We start from the raw sequence: 19,983 nt of genomic DNA, 5'->3' as shown, positions 1-19,983 counted from the left end.
TGCTTGTATTCACATGTACCCTCTATGTTTGAATCACCATTGCCATGCTTGTATTCACATTTACCTTCTGTATGTAAAGCACATTTGCCATGCTTGCATTCACATGTATCTTCTGTGTTTGAAGCACCACTGCCATTCTTGTATTCACATGTACCTTCTGTATGTAAAGCACATTTGCCATGCTTGCATTCACATGTACCTTCTGTGTTCGAAGCACCATTGCCATGCTTGTATTCACATGCACCTTCTGTATGTAAAGCACCATTGCCATGCTTGTATTCACATGTACCTTCTGTATGTCAAGCACCATTGCCATGGCTGTATTAACATGTACCTTCTGTATGTTGAGCACCATTGCCATGCTTGTATTCACATGTACCTTCTGTATGTAAAGCACCAGTGCCATGGATGTATTCACATGTACCTTCTGTATGTAAAGCACCATTGCCATGCTTGTATTCACATGTACCTTCTGTATGTGAAGCACCATTGCCATGGCAGTATTCACATGTACATTCTGTATGTAAATCACCATTGCCATAGCCATATCCGCATGTACCTTCTGTATGCGAAGCACCGTTGCTGTGCTTCTATTCACATGTACCTTCTTTATGTGAAACACCATTGCCATGCTTGTATTCACATGTACCTTCTGTGTGTGAAGCACCATTGCCATGCTTGTATTCACATGTACCGTCTGTATGTAGAGCAACATTGCCATGCTTGCATTCACATGTGCCTTCTGTATGTGAAGCACCATTGAAATGCTTGTGTTCACATGTACCTTCTGTATGTAAAGCACCATTGTCATGCTTGTATTCACATGCACCTTCTGTATGTAAAGCACCATTGCATGCTTGTATTTACATGTGCCTTCCTTATGTAAAGCACCATTGCCATGGCTGTATTCACATGTACCTTCTGTATGTAGAGCACCATTGCCATGGCTGTATTCACATGTACCTTCTGTATGTAAAGCACCATAGCCATGCTCGTATTCACATGTACCTTCTGCGTGTGAAGCACCATTGCCATGCTAGCATTCACATGTACCTTCTGTATGTAAAGCACCATTGCCATGCTTGTATTCACATATACCTTCTGTATGTAATGCACCATTGCCATGCTTGTATTCACATGTACCCTCTATGTTTGAATCACCATTGCCATGCTTGCATTCACATGCACCATCTGTGTGGGAAGCACCATTGCCATGGCCGTATCCACATGTACCCTCTGTATGTGAAGTACCATTGCCATGGCCGTATCCACACGTACCTTCTGTGCGTAAAGCACCATTACCATGCCTGTATTCACATATATCTTCTGTATGTAAAGCACCATTGCCATGCTTGCATTCACATGTACCTTCTGTGTGTGAAGCACCATTGCTATGCTTGTATTCACATGTACCTTCTGTATGTAAAGCACCCTTGCCATGGCCTTATCCACATGTACCTTTTGTATGTAAAGCACCATAGCCATGCTCGTATTCACATGTACCTTCTGCGTGTGAAGCACCATTGCCATGCTAGCATTCACATGTACCTTCTGTATGTAAAGCACCATTGCCATGCTTGTATTCACATATACCTTCTGTATGTAATGCACCATTGCCATGCTTGTATTCACATGTACCCTCTATGTTTGAATCACCATTGCCATGCTTGCATTCACATGCACCATCTGTGTGGGAAGCACCATTGCCATGGCCGTATCCACATGTACCCTCTGTATGTGAAGTACCATTGCCATGGCCGTATCCACACGTACCTTCTGTGTGTAAAGCACCATTACCATGCCTGTATTCACATATATCTTCTGTATGTAAAGCACCATTGCCATGCTTGCATTCACATGTACCTTCTGCATGTAAAGCACCCTTGCCATGGCCTTATCCACATGTACCTTTTGTATGTAAAGCACCATTGCAATGCTTGTATTCACATGTACCTTCTGTATGTAAAGCACCAGTGCCATGCTTGCATTCACATGTACCTTCTGAGTGTGAAGCACCATTGCCATGCTTGTATTCACATGTACCTTCTGTATGTGAAGCACCATTGCCATGCTTGTATTCACATGTACCTTCTGCATGTAAAGCACCATTGCCATGCTTGTATTCACATGTACCTTCTGTATGTAAAGCACCATTGCCATGCTTGTATTCACATGTACCTTCTGTATGTAAAGCAGCAGTGCCATGCCTGTATTCACATGTACCTTCTGTATGTAAAGCACCATTGCCATGCTTGTATTCACATGTACGTTCTGTCTGTAAAGCACCATTGCCATGCTTATATTCACATGTACCTTCTGTATGTAAAGCACCATTGCAATGCTTGTATTCACATGTACCTTCTAAGTGTGAAGCACCATTGCCATGCTTGTATTCACATGTACCTTCTGTATGTAAAGCACCATTGCAATGCTTGTATTCACATGTACCTTCTGTATGCAAAGCACCAGTGCCATGCTTGTATTCACATGTACCTTCTGAGTGTGAAGCACCATTGCCATGCTTGTATTCACATGTACCTTCTGCATGTAAAGCACCCTTGCCATGGCCTTATCCACATGTACCTTTTGTATGTAAAGCACCATTGCAATGCTTGTATTCACATGTACCTTCTGTATGTAAAGCACCAGTGCCATGCTTGCATTCACATGTACCTTCTGAGTGTGAAGCACCATTGCCATGCTTGTATTCACATGTACCTTCTGTATGTGAAGCACCATTGCCATGCTTGTATTCACATGTACCTTCTGCATGTAAAGCACCATTGCCATGCTTGTATTCACATGTACCTTCTGTATGTAAAGCAGCAGTGCCATGATTGTATTCACATGTACCTTCTGTATGTAAAGCACCATTGCCATGCTTGTATTCACATGTACGTTCTGTCTGTAAAGCACCATTGCCATGCTTGTATTCACATGTACCTTCTATGTTTGAATCACCATTGCGATGCTTGTATTCACATGTACCTTCTGTACGTAAAGCACTATTGCCATACTTGTATTCACATGTACCTTCTATGTTTGAATCACCATTGCAGTGGCTGCATCCACATGTACCCTCTGTATGTAAAGCACCATTGCCATGCTTGTCTTCACATGTACCTTCTGTATGTGAAGCACCATTGCCATGCTTGTATTCACATGTACCTTCTGTATGTAAAGCACCATTGCCATGCTTGTATTCACATGTACCTTCTGTATGTGAAGCACCATTGTCATGCTTGTATTCACATGTACCTTCTGTGTGTAAAGCACCATCGCCATGCATGTATTCACATGTACCTTCTGTATGTGAAGCACCATTGTCATGCTTGTATTCACATGTACCTTCTGTATGTAAAGCACCATTGCCATGCTTGTATTCACATGTACCTTCTGCATATAAAGCACAATTGCAATGCTTGTATTCACATGCACCTTCTGTATGTGAAGCACCATTCCCATGCTTGCATTCAAATGTACCTTCCGTATGTGAAACACCATTGCCACGCTTGTATTCACGTGTACCTTCTGTGTGTAAAGCACCATTGTCATGCTTGTATTTACATGTACCTTCTGTATGTAAAGCACTATTGCCATGCTTGTATTCACATGTACCTTCTGTATGTAAAGCACCATTGCCATGCTTGTATTCACATGTACCTTCTGTATGTAAAGCACCACTGCCATGCTTGTATTTACATGTTTCTTTTGTATGTAAAGCACCATTGCCATGCTTGTATTCACATGTACCTTCTGTATGTAAAGCACCATTGCCATACTTGTATTCACATGAACCTTCTGTCTGTGAAGCACCATTGCCATGCTTGCATTCACATGCACCTTCTGTATGTAAAGCACCATTGCCATGCTTGTATTCACATGTACCTTCTGTATGTAAAGCACCATTGCCATGCTTGTATTCACATGTACCTTCTGTATGTGAAGCACCAGTGCCATGCTTGTACTCACATGTACCTTCTGTATGTGAAGCACCATTGCCATGCATGTATTCACATGTACCTTCTGTATGTAAAGCACCATTGCCATGCTTGTATTCACATGTACCTTTTGTGTGTGAAGCACCATTGCCATGCTTGTATTCACATGTACCTTCTGTATGTAAAGCACCATTGCCATGCTTGTATTCACATGTACCTTCTATGTTTGAATCACCATTGCCATGCTTGCATTCACATGCACCATCTGTGTGGGAAGCACCATTACCGTGGCTGTATCCACATGTACCCTCTGTATGTGAAGTACCATTGCCATGCTTGCATTCACATCTACCTTTTGTATGTAAAGCACCATTGCCATGCTTGTATTCACATGTACCTTCTGTGTGTGAAGCACCATTGCCATGCTTGTATTCCCATGTACCTTCTGTATGTGAAGCACCATTGCCATGCCTGTATTCACATGTACCATCTGTATGTAAAGCACCATTGCAATGCTTGTATTCACATGTACCATCTGTGTGTGAAGCACCATTGCCATGTTTGTATTCGCATGCACCTTCTGTATGTGAAGCACCATTGCCATGCTTGTATTCACATGTACCTTCTATGTTTGAATCACCATTGTCATGCTTGTATTCACATGTACCTTCTGTATGTAAAGCACCATTGCCATGCTTGTATTCACATGTACCTTCTATGTTTGAATCACCATTGCCATGCTTGCATTCACATGCACCATCTGTGTGGGAACCACCATTGCCGTGGCTGTATCTACATGTACCCTCTGTATGTGAACTACCATTGCCATGCTTGCAGTCACATCTACCTATTGTATGTAAAGCACCAATGCCTTGCTTGTATTCACATGTACCTTCTGTATGTGAAGCTCCATTGCCATGCTTGTATTTACATGTACCTTCTGTGTGTGAAGCACCTTTGCCATGCGTGTATTCACATGTACCTTCTGTATGTGAAGCACCATTGTCATGCTTGTATTCACATGTACCTTTTGTATGTAAAGCACCATTGCCGTGGCTGTATTCCCATGTACCTTCTGTGTGTGAAGCACCATTGCCATGCTTGTATTCACATGTACCTTCTGTGTGTGAAGCACCATTGCCATGCTTGTATTCACATGTACCTTCTGTGTGTGAAGCACCATTGCCATGCTTGTATTCACATGTACCTTCTGTGTGTGAAGGACCATTGCCATGCTTGGATTCACATGTACCTTCTGTATGTAAAGCACCATTGCCATGTGTGTATTCACATGTACTTTCTGTGTTTGAAGCACCATTGCCATGCTAGCATTCACATGTACCTTCTTTTTTTTTTGCAAATCTGTTTTCATTGCTTTTTTAGGTATAGTAAAGAAAAATACATGGTTCGGTAGGATACATTACACACAGAAGTACATGAACATATGCAGGTTGCTGATCCGTGCCCGGCCTAGCCAGCTGAATATCCCCCGCAGTCAAGTAATGTGCCAACCGCCACCCGCCCGGGAGCCGGCTGCATTTACCTCATCAGTTCTGGTGTTGTCTCTTAAAGAGGGACAGCAGCCACCATATACCAGCCACTTAGCCGTACATGCAAATGTATGTCGCCCAGGCAACTTACGCATTGAGAACAGATAAGTCACAAACAAGTCAAAAGAAAAACTCAGAACAGTGGCAGCGTGAACAGTTGTACACAGAGTGCTCCCCCCCTTGTCCCACCCACGACTCCCCTCCCCCCTCTGGTCATCCCCGGGATCCTACCCCCCCAGCCCCCATGATTGCAACCGTTCCCATGTGGCCGCAGGTGCCCCTATCTGCGGGTCAGAGGCAGCAGGGACTATGCTATCCCGTCTACGGGGCAGCCGATAGCACGCCGTCGCTCGTGCAGGCATTCCCAGCCATCCCCGCGTGGCCCGTGTGACCCTCCCCCTCTAAGCACCGGAGCTCAGCAAGCAACTGCTCCCAGCGATCCGCCATAGGTTCCTTCCGCAGCCCCAGGGTTTCCTCCCTGCGGATGGCCGTCCCCTCCGCCCTAGCCCATGCCTGGAATGAGGAGCTCCATGCCCGTGTGTGTGGTGAGTCATGTGCCTTCCATCTCCTGGTGATGAGGCGCTTTGCTACTACGAACCCCAGGTCCATGAATCGGGACGTTGCCTTGTCTTTGGGCGATCTTTTGAAGTGGTGTAAAATGTGCTCGGGCCAGTCAAATGGGATGTTGCAACCCACACTCCCCTGCAGCAGCCCATTGACCTCTCTCCAATAGGCGCTCAACCCAGGGCAGCTCCACAGCATGTGTAAAAACCCCGCCCCCAGTTCTCCGCACCTAGGGCAGAGTGCGTCATCGCGGCGAAAGTACCTGTTAATCAACTCAGGTGTGAGGTAGGCCCTTTGTACTATGAACAGCTGGATTTGGCGGAACCGCATATTTCTGGGGACACGCACTGGGCCTTTAAGAACCCTCTCCCACTCCTTGTCTGCGAATGGCCTCCCCAGGTCCTGCTCCCACTTGACGTGGAGCGGGCTCAGACTAACCGCCGTGTGCTCCCGCAACGCAGCCGCGAACCAGCGGACCAGATGCCCGCCCCTCCCCATGACGTGCAGGTATTGCATTGTTAGGTGCTGGCGAGGCTCCGTAGTCATGTTCCCCCATTTGGCGGTCAACCTCGACAGGAGCGAGCGGTGTGTAAGGAACCCGCCGGGCGGGAGCCCTTCCTCCGACACTAAGGTCTCATACGGTATAAGCTCACCGTCTCTGTATAGGTCCCCCAGCGTGTGCACATCTGCCTCCCACCAGCCCGTCAGTGCAGGGGCCGCAAGCACCCCTCCGCCTCCGGGGGAGCCCTCCAGGGGTATTGCCGGCGCGTATGGAACAACCGCGTGAGTGAGGTACAGAGCCCTCCGTAACCACCTGTGTGCCACAGCTAGGAGGAGCGGCAGCGGTCCCGCGACCGTAGCTAGGGGGTGAAAGAGTCCGGTCACACGTTCCAGCGAATAGGGTGCCTCTGCCATGGCTGTGTCGTCCCTGCCTCTATCAGCCAACCAGCGGGCTACCCATTGTAGCTGAGCAGCCAGGTAGTAGTGTTCAAAACAAGGAGCCGCCAGACCACCCCTGTCTGTTGGCAGATATAGTTTTGCGAGCGCCAGCCTGTGTCTGGCGGTTCCCCAAACAAAATCCCGGAGCATCCTAGTGAGCTTACCAAAAAAGGCGGGGGGGACATACGTCGGCAAATTAACAAAGAAGTACAGGAGGCGGGGGAGCATGACCATTTTGGCGAGTGCCACCCTGCCCGTGGTCGTCAGTGGGAGTGTGCTCCAAAAGTGCACCTGCGACCTGAGCGCCGTGACCGCCCTTCCCAGGTTGCCATCAAATAAGTCAGTCGGGCAGCGGTATATTTGCAGCCCCATGTATCGAAAGGTGCCCTCCCTCCATTGAACCGGCGTGCCATTCAGGTGACAACCTGGGTCCTCCGTCCCTGCGCTAGAAGCATAGAGACAAGATTTACCTGCATTTACGCGGAGCCCCGAGATAGTGGCGAAGGACTGCAACAACTGGGCCAACTGCTCCGGGATGCATCCCACATCCTTGACGTATACTAACAGGTCGTCTGCGTAGAGCGACACCTGATGAACAGCATCCCCCAGCGGTATACCATCTCCCAGGGTCGTCCGCACAGCCGCCGCCAGGGGCTCCATCGCCAGGGCGAACAGCAACGGGGACAGAGGGCATCCCTGCCGGGTGCCCCGGCCCACCGGTACCGCCTCCGAGACATAGGGGCCCAGCCTGACACGGACCGTGGGGTTCCTGTAGAGCAGGTCGACCATTCTGAGGAATTCCGCGTCCAACCCGTACTGCAACAATACCGTGGACAGGTAGCTCCATTCCAGGCAATCAAACGCCTTCTCCAAATCAAGGAGAAGGCACCCCGCTCTGGGCCACCTGTGCACGGCCTCGCCGGCTACCCTGAAGTATCTCCTAAGGTTCAATGACGTGGACCTCGCAGGGACAAACCCGTTTTGGTCTGGATGTACCAAATGAGGGACCACTGGCGCCAGCCGGTCCGCCAGTGTCTTCGCTAGGATTTTGTAATCCACGTTGAGCATCGCCAGGGGTCGGTATGAGCCCAGGGATGTGCGGTCACGATCCGGTTTAGGCAGGGAAACCAGGAACGCCTCCCGCATGGAGGGGGGAAGCGACCCATCCTCTAGCGCTTTGTTGTAGAGCGCTCACAGCAGCGGCACTAGAGACTCACGGTATGCCTTGTAATACTCCACAGGCAATCCATCCGGCCCCGACGTTTTTCCCGACGCCATTGATTGTATCGCCTCCCCAATTTCCTCCAGGGAGAGGGGCTGACTAAGCGCTTCGTTATGTTCCCTGGAGGCCACGGGCAAGCGGACGGAAGCCATAAACTCCCCAAGGAGGTGCCGGGGACCCGTCCCCTTAGCCATGTACAGTCGCCTGTAGTGGTCCGTGAAGGCCCGATGTATTTCGCGCTGCGTGTATACCACCACTCCATCTTCCGTGCGGATTGCCCCGATCGGGTCCCGACGATCCTCCTGGCGGAGTAACCAGGCCAGCAGTCGGCCCGCCCTATCTGCTCTAGCATGTGTTCTGGCTGTGTGCGCCGCATAGTTGTGGCAGCGGAGCCGCTCCAAGAGCTCCGCATGTTTCCCACGGAGATCCTCCAGGCTACGGGAGTGTCTACCCCATCCTTCTCCCTCCCTCTCATACTGCAAGAGTTCGTCCTCAAGGCGCGCCAGAGAGTTGGAAAGTGTCTTACGTATGTTCCACTGGGCCCCCAGGAAGTGCCCCCGAACGGCCACCTTATGGGCGCCCCATTCCACCAAGGCACTGCTTTCCGTCCCCTCATTTGCGTCAAAATATGCTAGCACAGCCGTGCCAAGGGAGGAGCGGAACTCCGGGTCCTCCAGCGCGCTCGGCTGAAGTCGCCAAGTGGGCACCGGCGGGCGATCCGCCACCCAGCCAATCCTAAACCACAAGGGGTTATGGTCGGAGTGCGTCCTCCCCAGGTACTCTGACTGCTCGATAAGTGGGAGCAAGGACCGGGAGCCCACTATCCTATCCAACCGTACGTGCAGGTCATGAACTGCTGAATAGTAAGAGTATATCCTATCCTGCGGGTGTAGTATGCGCCACAAGTCCTGCAGCGACCAGTGCGTAAGCCAGTCTCCCAGCGCCCGTGCGCCGGACTCCGCTACCGTGGTACGGAGGGGAGGGAAGGATCTATCCAACTGGACATCTAACACCATGTTAAAGTCTCCTCCCAACATCCATGGGAGCCCAGCATAAGGGTGTAGAAGCTGCGTCAATCGCACTAAAAAGGAGGCCTGATCCACGTTAGGCGCATATAACGAGCCCAGCAACATCATTCAGCTTCCCTCGCACTAGTGTGTATCTGCCTTCCCGATCCACCACCACCTCTTTGCAATCGAAGGGGACGCCTGCTCGCACCCAGATCAGCGTCCCCCGCGCGTGCGCCGAGTAAACAGTGCCATAAGTCTGCCCCCTCCAACGCCTGGAGAGTCTGCCCAGCTCCGTCTGGGTCATATGTGTCTCATGTAGGAGGGCAATCCAATTTTAGTGGAGAGGGCCGCCGTTTGCGGCTCCGTGCCTCCCTCCGAGTGCCCTTGTGGGGGATCCAGACTCCCGGCGCGCAGCTGTCCTTGCTGCGATTTGTCGCGAAGCCGGCCCATCACGTACTGCTGGGCGGTCGGCATTCACAGTTCGGCCCCAGGTGTCGTAGGCACAGCCAGGCATGGGCTCTCCAATCCCGCCAACACTCCGTCCTGTGTGGCCGCCGGAGCTCTCCTCAGTCCCCGGGGCCCAGCCGCTGGGCCGCAAACGGCCGGAGGAGGACCGAGGACACCCCACAGCCCGCGCAAGCAACAGGCTCCAGAGGGGAAGCACACCAGGAAGGCTCCCCCGCCCGGATGGGGCGCACAGAACCGATCACCTCTTACCCCTCAGGGCACCGCACCAATGCACTTGTCCCCCGGTGCGGCAACCGGCTGACTTCTAATCCAGGCCCTCTCCAGCCCTGCCAGGTACACCCGACCGGTGCCCGCCAGCGGACCGCTGCATGCCCAGGCGCACTCTATCTGCGCCGCCTTGACTTCACTCCCACTGGGGTGTTAGTCGGTCCAGGCATGCCAGCCCCGTCAGCCGGCTTCACGGCGGGGGCCCCACTCCCTCAGTCTCCGCACTCCGCTCCCCAGCTCACCGTCTCATGAGGGGGCCCCAGACTGCTCCGCTGCGTGCCGGCCGGCGATCCCCACAGCGTCCGGCAGACCAGGCGCCTCTGCGGCCGCACCCAAAATGGCGCCTCCCACGGAGTGGCATCTGCCCATGCCTGTGCCAGGCCTCAGGGTCAGCAGCGGGCCGCCCACGTCGCGGCCTCCGGGTCCTCCGGGCTCTCCAGGTGCGCTTCTGCACCTCTCGCCGCCTTACGTCCCTCGACGTGCACCGGCTCCAGGCCACCCCAGTCCAAGTTCCTGTGCCCGTGTCTTGCCGCGGGTGCGACCATGTAACACCCCCGATGCCAGGGCCCTCTGCGCCGCACATCGCTCACACAGTCACTGCGGGCTTACTTTCAGCAGGGGGACCGGCACAGGCCCCCGGCCCCAGCTCACCTCGCTGTCCGGACTTCAGCGACGGCTCGAGACCTCAGGCTCCCCCTCACATTCCGGATCTCGTCGTCCTCCCGGGCCGCAGCCCCACGATGCTCCGTCACTGATCGCCCCACAGGGTGCAGCAGGCCTCCAGTGGGCAGTCCAGGGCGCTGTACTCTGCCTCGCGCCACCTCCTCTGGGCCCCTCGCAACGCCCCAGCGCCCGGCAGGGCTCCCGCCAGTTCGCGCCCGCAGCCTGCAGGTCACTCTGTCGTGAAGCGCCGACTCAGAGCCGCCTCCCAGTGCCAGCGCGAGCTCCAGCGGCCGGCCCCTCCTCACAGGCCGCTGCGCGCGTCCTATCCTCCCGAGCCGCGCCGGGTCCCGGCGCCGTGCAATCGCCGCCCGCTGGGCTGTGCGGACTCCTCACCGCCTCCTCACACCGGGCCCGCACCCTGCCGCCACGGTTTGCCCCCTCACAGTATCATTGCCAGGATTACCAGGAGGTAACGGTTGGAGCCTCAGTAGCTCGCGTCCGCCATGTTGCCCGGTTGGCCACGCCCTCGTATTCACATGTACCTTCTGTATGTGAAGCACCATTGCCATGCTTGCATTCACATGTGCCTTCCTTATGTGAAGCACCATTTCCATGCTTGCCTTCACATATACCTTCTGTATGTGAAGCATCATTGCCATGCTTGCGTTCACATGTACCTTCTGTATGTGAAGCACCATTGCCATGGCTGTGTTCACATGTACCTTCTGTATGTGAAGCACCATTGCCATGCTGGTATTCACATGTACCTTCTGTATGTGAAGCACCATTTCCATGCTTGCATTGACATGTACCTTCTGAATGTGATGCACCATTGCCATGCTTGCATTCACATATACCTTCTCTATGTGAAGCACCATTGTCATGGCTGTATTCAGATATACCTTCTGTATGTAAAGCACCATTGCCATGCTTGTATTCACAAGTACCGTCTGTATGTAAAGCAGCATTGCAATGCTTTCAATCACATGTACCTTCTGTATGTGATGCACCATTGCCATGGCTGTATTAACATGTATCTTCTGTGTGTAAAGCACCATTGCCATGGCTGTATTCACATGTACCTTCTGTATGTAAAGCATCATTGCCATGCTTGTATTCACATGTATCGTCTGTATGTAAAGCACCATTGCCATGCTTGCATTCACATGTACCTTGTGCATGTGATGCACCTTTGCCATGGCTGTATTAACATGTACCTTCTGTGTGTAAAGCACCATTGCCATGCTTGTATTCACATGTACCTTCTGTATGTAAAGCACCATTGCCATGCTTGTATTCACATGTACCTTCTATGTTTGAATCACCATTGCCATGCTTGCATTCAGATGCACCATCTGTGTGGGAAGCACCATTGCCGTGGCTATATCCACATGTATCCTCTGTATGTGAAATACCATTGCCATGCTTGCATTCACATCTACCTTTTGTATGTAAATAACCATTGCCATGCTTGTATTCACATGTACCTTGTGTATGTGAAGCTCCATTGCCATGCTTGTATTCACATGTACCTTCTGTGTGTGAAGCACCATTGTCATGCTTGTATTCACATGTACCTTCTGTATGTAAAGCACCATTGCTATGGCTGTATTCACATGTACCTTCTGTGTGTGAAGCACCATTGCCATGCTTGTATTCACATGTACCTTCTGTGTGTGAAGCACCATTGCCATGCTTGTATTCACATGTACCTTCTGTATGTGATGCACCATTGCCATGGCTGTATTAACATGTATCTTCTGTGTGTAAAGCACCATTGCCATGGCTGTATTCACATGTACCTTCTGTATGTAAAGCATCATTGCTATGGCTGTATTCACATGTACCTTCTGTGTGTGAAGCACCATTGCCATGCTTGTATTCACATGTACCTTCTGTGTGTGAAGCACCATTGCCATGGCTGTATTCACATGTACCTTCTGTATGTGATGCACCATTGCCATGGCTGTATTAACATGTATCTTCTGTGTGTAAAGCACCATTGCCATGGCTGTATTCACATGTACCTTCTGTATGTAAAGCATCATTGCTATGGCTGTATTCACATGTACCTTCTGTGTGTGAAGCACCATTGTCATGCTTGTATTCACATGTACCTTCTGTATGTAAAGCACCATTGCTATGGCTGTATTCACATGTACCTTCTGTGTGTGAAGCACCATTGCCATGCTTGTATTCACATGTACCTTCTGTGTGTGAAGCACCATTGCCATGCCTGTATTCACATGTACCTTCTGTATGTGATGCACCATTGCCATGGCTGTATTAACATGTATCTTCTGTGTGTAAAGCACCATTGCCATGGCTGTATTCACATGTACCTTCTGTATGTAAAGCATCATTGCCATGCTTGTATTCACATGTATCGTCTGTATGTAAAGCACCATTGCCATGCTTGCATTCACATGTACCTTGTGCATGTGATGCACCTTTGCCATGGCTGTATTAACATGTACCTTCTGTGTGTAAAGCACCATTGCCATGCTTGTATTCACATGTACCTTCTGTATGTAAAGCACCATTGCCATGCTTGTATTCACATGTACCTTCTATGTTTGAATCACCATTGCCATGCTTGCATTCAGATGCACCATCTGTGTGGGAAGCACCATTGCCGTGGCTATATCCACATGTACCCTCTGTATGTGAAATACCATTGCCATGCTTGCATTCACATCTACCTTTTGTATGTAAATAACCATTGCCATGCTTGTATTCACATGTACCTTGTGTATGTGAAGCTCCATTGCCATGCTTGTATTCACATGTACCTTCTGTGTGTGAAGCACCATTGCCATGTGTGTATTCACATGTACCTTCTGTATGTGAAGCACCATTGTCATGCTTGTATTCACATGTACCTTCTGTATGTAAAGCACCATTGCCATGGCTGTATTCACATGTACCTTCTGTGTGTGAAGCACCATTGCCATGCTTGTATTCACATGTACCTTCTGTGTGTGAAGCACCATTGCCATGCTTGTATTCACATGTACCTTCTGTGTGTGAAGCACCATTGCCATGCTTGTATTCACATGTACCTTTTGTATGTGAAGCACCACTGCCATGCTTGTATTCACATGTACCTTCTGTACGTAAAGCACCATTGCCATGCTTGTATTCACATGTACCTTCTGTATGTGAAGCACCATTGCCATGCTTGCATTCTCATGTACCTTCTGTATGTAAAGCACCATTGCAATGCTTGTTTTTACATGTACTTTCTGTGTGTGAAGCACCATTGCCATGCATGTATTCACATGTACCTTCTGTATGTAGAGCAACATTGCCATGCTTGTATTCACATGTACCTTCTGTATGTGAAGCACCATTGTCATGCTTGTATTCACATGTACCTTCTGTATGTAAAGCACCATTGCCATGCATGTATTCACATGTACTTTCTGTGTGTGAAGCACCATTGCCATGCTTGTATTCACATGTACCTTCTGTATGTGAAGCACTATTGCCATGCTTGCATTCACATGTGCCTTCTGTATTTGAAGCACCATTGCCATGCTTGCATTCACATGTACCTTCTGTATGTGAAGCACCATTGCCATGGCTGTGTTCACATGTACCTTCTGTATGTGAAGCACCATTACTATGCTTGCATTCAAATGTACCTTCTGTATGTGAAGCACCATTGCCATGGCTGTATTCACATGTACCTTCTGTATGTGAAGCACCATTGCCATGCTTGCATTCACATGCACCTTCTGTATGTGAAGCACCATTGCTATGGCTGTGTTCACATGTACCTTCTGTATGTGAAGCACCATTGCCATGCTTGTATTCACATGTACCTTCTGTATGTGAAGCACCATTTCCATGCTTGCATTCACATGTACCTTCTAAATGTGATGCACCGTTGCCATGCTTGCATTCACATATACCTTCTGTATGTGAAGCATCATTGCCATGCTTGCATTCACATGTACCTTTTGTATGTGAAGCACCATTGCCATGCTTGCATTCACATGTACCTTTTGTATGTGAACCACCATTGCCATGGCTGTGTTCCCATGTCCCTTCTGTATGTGAAGCACCATTACCATGCTTGCATTCATATGTACCTTCTGTATGTGAAGCTCCATTGTCATGGCTGTATTCACATGTACCTTCTGTATGTAAAGAACCATTGCCATGCTTGTATTCACATGTACCGTCTGTATGTAAAGCAGCATTGCCATGCTTGCATTCACATGTACCTTCTGTATGTAAAGCACCATTGCCATGCTTGTATTCACATGTACCTTCTGTATGTGAAGCGCCATTGTCATGCTTGTCTTCACATGTATGTCCTGTACACACAGTCTCACTGCCATTGGCGTATTCACAATCTACCTCCTGTGTCGAAGCAATATTACCAGCTAATATTCACGTCACCTTTCTGTGGGAAAGCCCAATCGCCATGCCAATATTCACATGTGTTCACGGTTTGTGAAGCCCCATTGTCTTGTCAGTATTTAGATGTACATCATGGGCCTGATTCTGATGCGGTTAGGAAATCTTCCCGATCAAATCGGTTTGTAAATGGTTTCCGACCATCTCGGATCGGGAGACTCCGACCGACTGAGTATGATGCTTCCGGATTCTTCCAGATACGGTTTGGTTGGACTCCCATTGACTTCTATGGAAGCCTATTTTCCTAACCACATCGGAATCTGGCTCTCGGTAGGGAAGACACGTTCCCAATCTGATTTGGAAGGAACAAATGCCGTTAGGAGGCCTTCCTAACCGCATCATAATCAGGCCCTAGGTATGTAAATCCCAGCTGCCACGCTCATATCATTGTGAAGCATCTGTGCCATGAACATATGTTTCTTTTGCATATGTCACCCTGAGTGGGATGGGTATGCCCAGATGTGGGTCCTGGGCTCACTGTGCCACTGGAATCAAGCTATCCTGGCTGATGAGGGGTGTTACCCTGAAACCGGTCCCAGGATGCTTGTTTCCGGTACAGGGAAGACCTGGCCTGGCAGTTCGGGCTGAACTGTTCCCATGAGGCTCAGGGTCAAGACTGATTTGCATATGGCTGGGTCTGAACTGAGGTGGTAAAGTGAGATAAAGAATGATGATGGATTCAACCCAGATCTGTGACTGGGGGTGAGTGTCTGAAAAGTTTCAGCTCTCCATCCATCATCTTGTGTTTGCATCATTTACATTTCGGCTCTGTATGTGAAGTACTATTGCCATGCCTGTGTTCACACTCAGGCCCTATGTATGAAGCAGTATTGCCATGCCAGTAGTCACACTTAGGTCTTGTGTGTGAAGTACTAGTGTTGTATCATCGTTCACATTTCGGCTGTGTGTGAAGCACTACAGCTGCGCCAGTATTCACACTTAGACCCTGTGCGTAAAGCACCATTGCCATCCCAGTGCTCACATTACGACTGTGTGGGTGTGAAGCACTATTGCCATGTCAATGTTCACATTTAGGGCCTGTGTGTAAAGTACCGTTGTCATGCCAGTGTTCTCACTTACACCCTGTGTGTGAAGCACTATTGTGTGCCAGCGTTCACATTCAGAGTCCAGTGTGTGAAGCACTATTGTTGTGCCAGCGTTCACATTCAGAGTCCAGTGTGTGAAGCACTATTGTGTGCCAGCGTTCACATTCAGAGTCCAGTGTGTGAAGCACTATTGCTGTGCCAGCGTTCACATTCAGAGTCCAGTGTGTGAAGCACTATTGCTGTGCCAGCGTTCACCTTTAGAGTCCAGTGTGTGAAGCACCATTGCTGTGCCAGCGTTCACATTCAGGGTCCGGTGTGTGAAGCACTATTGCTGCGCCAGCGTTCACATTCAGAGTCCGGTGTGTGAAGCACTATTGTGTGCCAGCGTTCACATTCAGAGTACGGTGTGTGAAGCACTATTGCTGCACCAGTATTCACACTTAAGCTTCGTGTATGAAGTGCGTGTGAAGCACTATTGCTGCACCAGTGTTCACATTCAGAATCCGGTGTGTGAAGCACTATTGCTGCACCAGGGTTGACATTCAGAGTCCGGTGTGTGAAGCACTATTGTGTGCCAGCGTTCACATTCAGAGTCCGGTGTGTGAAGCACTATTGCTGCACCAGAATTCACACTTAAGCTTCGTGTATGAAGTGCGTGTGAAGCACTATTGCTGCACCAGAGTTCACATTCAGAGTCCAGTGTGTGAAGCACTATTGCTGCGCCAACGTTCACATTCAGAGTCCGGTGTGTGAAGCATAATTGTGTGCCAGCGTTCACATTCAGAGTCCGGTGTGTGAAGCACTATTGCAGTGCCACCGTTCACATTCAGAGTCCAGTGTGTGAAGCACTATTGCTGCACCAGTATTCACACTTAAGCTTCGTGTATGAAGTGCGTGTTAAGCACTATTGCTGCACCAGCTACCTGTGTGAGCCTCTTGCTTTACATTACATTATTATACTATTATCTACAGTAGGCTAACACGCCACCCCAAGAGGCTCGCCATGTACCGACTGGAGCGGCACTTTCTATAACGTTAGGTGAGCATTACTAGACCTCATAACGTAAGATTTTGAGTGGCTTTGATGTTTATCACTTGACACGTACCTGCACACTGCATCCACCTATGCATGATCACTCCTGTTTAGCGCAACTGCTTTTATAGTGGACATGCATATGAGGAGTCCTTGGCTCCATACTACGAATTGTATATACATGACTAAGTGTGTGTTTTTTAATGTACTGTGTTGGCCTGTTTTGCTTCCTCTCTCCTTTTCCTCTAGGCCAATCCATAACGGAAGTGTTTAGTTTTCCTGACACTTCCCTAGGGTAGTTTTTATCCAGACACCACTGTAAATAATTGTTTGCACACCCTCACAATCTTGTAGATAGTTCATTTCACCGGTCCTGATGAATTGCCGCTGGATCCCCCTGACCTTGAGGCAAGAAACATGTTGACCACCTGAGTAGAGCAGAGTAGTCCCTGACCTATTGTGTCTAGACCACCACCTCTCATTTCGTTTTTAATAGGGTGGTTTACTGACCGAATAAAATCCATTATTCAGACTAACCAACCCCGTTTTAAAACACACTCACTAACGTCTACACCTACCTGGCCCTCACTTGCACTCACCTTCGGCAAGGAACAAAAGATCTCCGCTAAAGAGCCCCATCTTTGGGTGCCCGTCGGGAATTGCAGCGCCGACCCGACGAGGAGCAAAACCCAGATGATGAAGCATGACACCTAGCTTGCTGGGTGTGTGAGGGTTTTAGTTCCACCAATGTGGGTTCCCCCATCCAACACTTGCTAGTACACTTCCAGGCCAACTAGACATTGCTCCCCACCTTGTCTCGATCCCAAGGATGAGTGTATCCTTCACACTCCTGTACAACTAGAGGAACTGTATACCCTTCTCGTATAACTACTTCAGGGCTTGTATACTGGACCTCGGTAAATATAGCCCACCCGCTTTTATTTTTCCTTTGTTTGATTGTGGTGGCAATAAGTTTCCATACCAGTCAGAACTTTATTCACAAACCTCTGAAAAGTGGCAGGTGCATTTTTTAAACCAAAGGGCATTACCACAAAGTGATAGTGCCCAACAGGGGTTGAAGATGCTGTTTTGGCATTGGCATCATCAGCTAACTTGATTTGCCAGTAGCCAGCTGTTAGGTCAAATGTGCTGAGGTACTTGGCTGAGGCCAAAGTATCTATTAGTTCATCTGCCCTGGGAATTGGATAGGCATCCGTCCTGGTGACTGCATTGAGGCCTCTGTAGTCAACACAAAACCTAATTTCTTTCTTACCACCCTGGGTATGAGGTTTAGGCACGTGGACTACTGGACTAGCCCAAGGGCTAGCTGAAGGCTCAATAACACCTAGTTCCAACATTTTCTGAACTTCAGTCCTGATCCAGTCCCTGACATGGTCAGGCTGCCTGTAGATTTTACTCTTGACAGGCAGACTGTCTCCAGTGTCCACCTCATGGGTGCATCAGGAAGTCTGACTTGGGGTCAGGCTAAACATATGTCTGAACTGTTGCAGAACTTGTCTGCATTCAGTTTGCTGATGATCAGTGAGGCTGCTTGCCAAAGCAACACCATCAACTGACCCATCATCAGGGTTCTGTGAGAGCAGGTCAGGGAGAGGGTCACTCTCCTCCTCCTGGTCCTCATCAGGTGCCATGAGCAAGCCCATGTCAGCCCTGTCCACATATGGCTTTAATCTGTTGACATGGAGCACCCTAAGGGGGCTCCTGGGAGTTCCAAGATCCACCAAGTAGGTGACTTCTCCCTTTTTCTCAACAATTGTATGGGGGCCACTCCATTTGTCCTGGAGAGCTGCTGGGGCCACAGGCTCCAACACCCACACATTCTGGCATGGCTGATAAACAGTCAGGACAGCCCTTTGGTCATGCCAAGCTTTTTGTAGTTCTTGGCTAGCCTCAAGGTTTTTACTTGCCTTCTTCATGTACTCTGCCATCCAGGAGCGGAGACCAAGTACATAGTCCATCACATCCTGTTTGGGAGGTTTGATAGGTAGCTCCTAGCCCTCCTTCACCAAACATAATGGGCCTCTGACAGGGTGCCCAAACAGAATTTCAAAAGGGCTGTAGCCAACCCCCTTCTGTGGGACCTCCCTGTATGCAGACAGAAGGTAGGGAAGTAAAAGGTCCCATTTTCACCTAAGCTTTTCTGGGAGGCCTTTAATCATTCCCTTTAGGGTTTTGTTGAACCTTTGAACTAACCCATTGCATTGTGGGTGATAGGGAGTAGTGAATTTGTAGTTGACACCACACTCCTTCCACATTGCCTTTAGATACCCGGGGCCCGATTCACAGAACTAACTTAAGACAAAATCCTAAACTTACTACCATTTTCGTATTCACAGAAGGCACTTACTCATTTTGGTATTCACAGAAGACACTTACTCACTTCAGTATTCACAGAAGTTAGGAGTCCTGACTTTAGGACTCCTAAATGCCTTCTGTGAATACCGAAAGTCTCAAAATTAGGATTTTTCTCAGTTTAGGAGTCCTAAAGTTAGAACTCCTAACTTTACTACTACAATTAACCTGAGAAAAATCCTAATTTTAAGGCTTTCGGTATTCACAGAAGGCATTTAGGAGTCCTAAAGTTAGGAGTCCTAAGTTTACTACTACTAAATTGAGAAAAATCCTAATTTTAAGACTTTCGGTATTCAGAGAAGGCATTTAGGAGTCCTAAAGTTAGGATTCCTAACTATACTACTACTAAACTGAGAAAAATCCTAATTTTAAGGCTTTCGGTATTCACAGAAGGCATTTAGGAGTCCTAAAGTTAGGAGTCCTAACTTTACTGCTACTAAATTGAGAAAAATCCTAATTTTAACACTTTCGGTATTCAC

The sequence above is a fragment of the Triturus cristatus genome, chromosome 10, assembly GCF_964204655.1.
Source record: "Triturus cristatus chromosome 10, aTriCri1.1, whole genome shotgun sequence".
Taxonomy (NCBI): domain Eukaryota; kingdom Metazoa; phylum Chordata; class Amphibia; order Caudata; family Salamandridae; genus Triturus; species Triturus cristatus.
The sequence above is the reverse complement of the archived record's forward strand: the minus strand, read 5'-3'. Positions refer to the sequence as shown.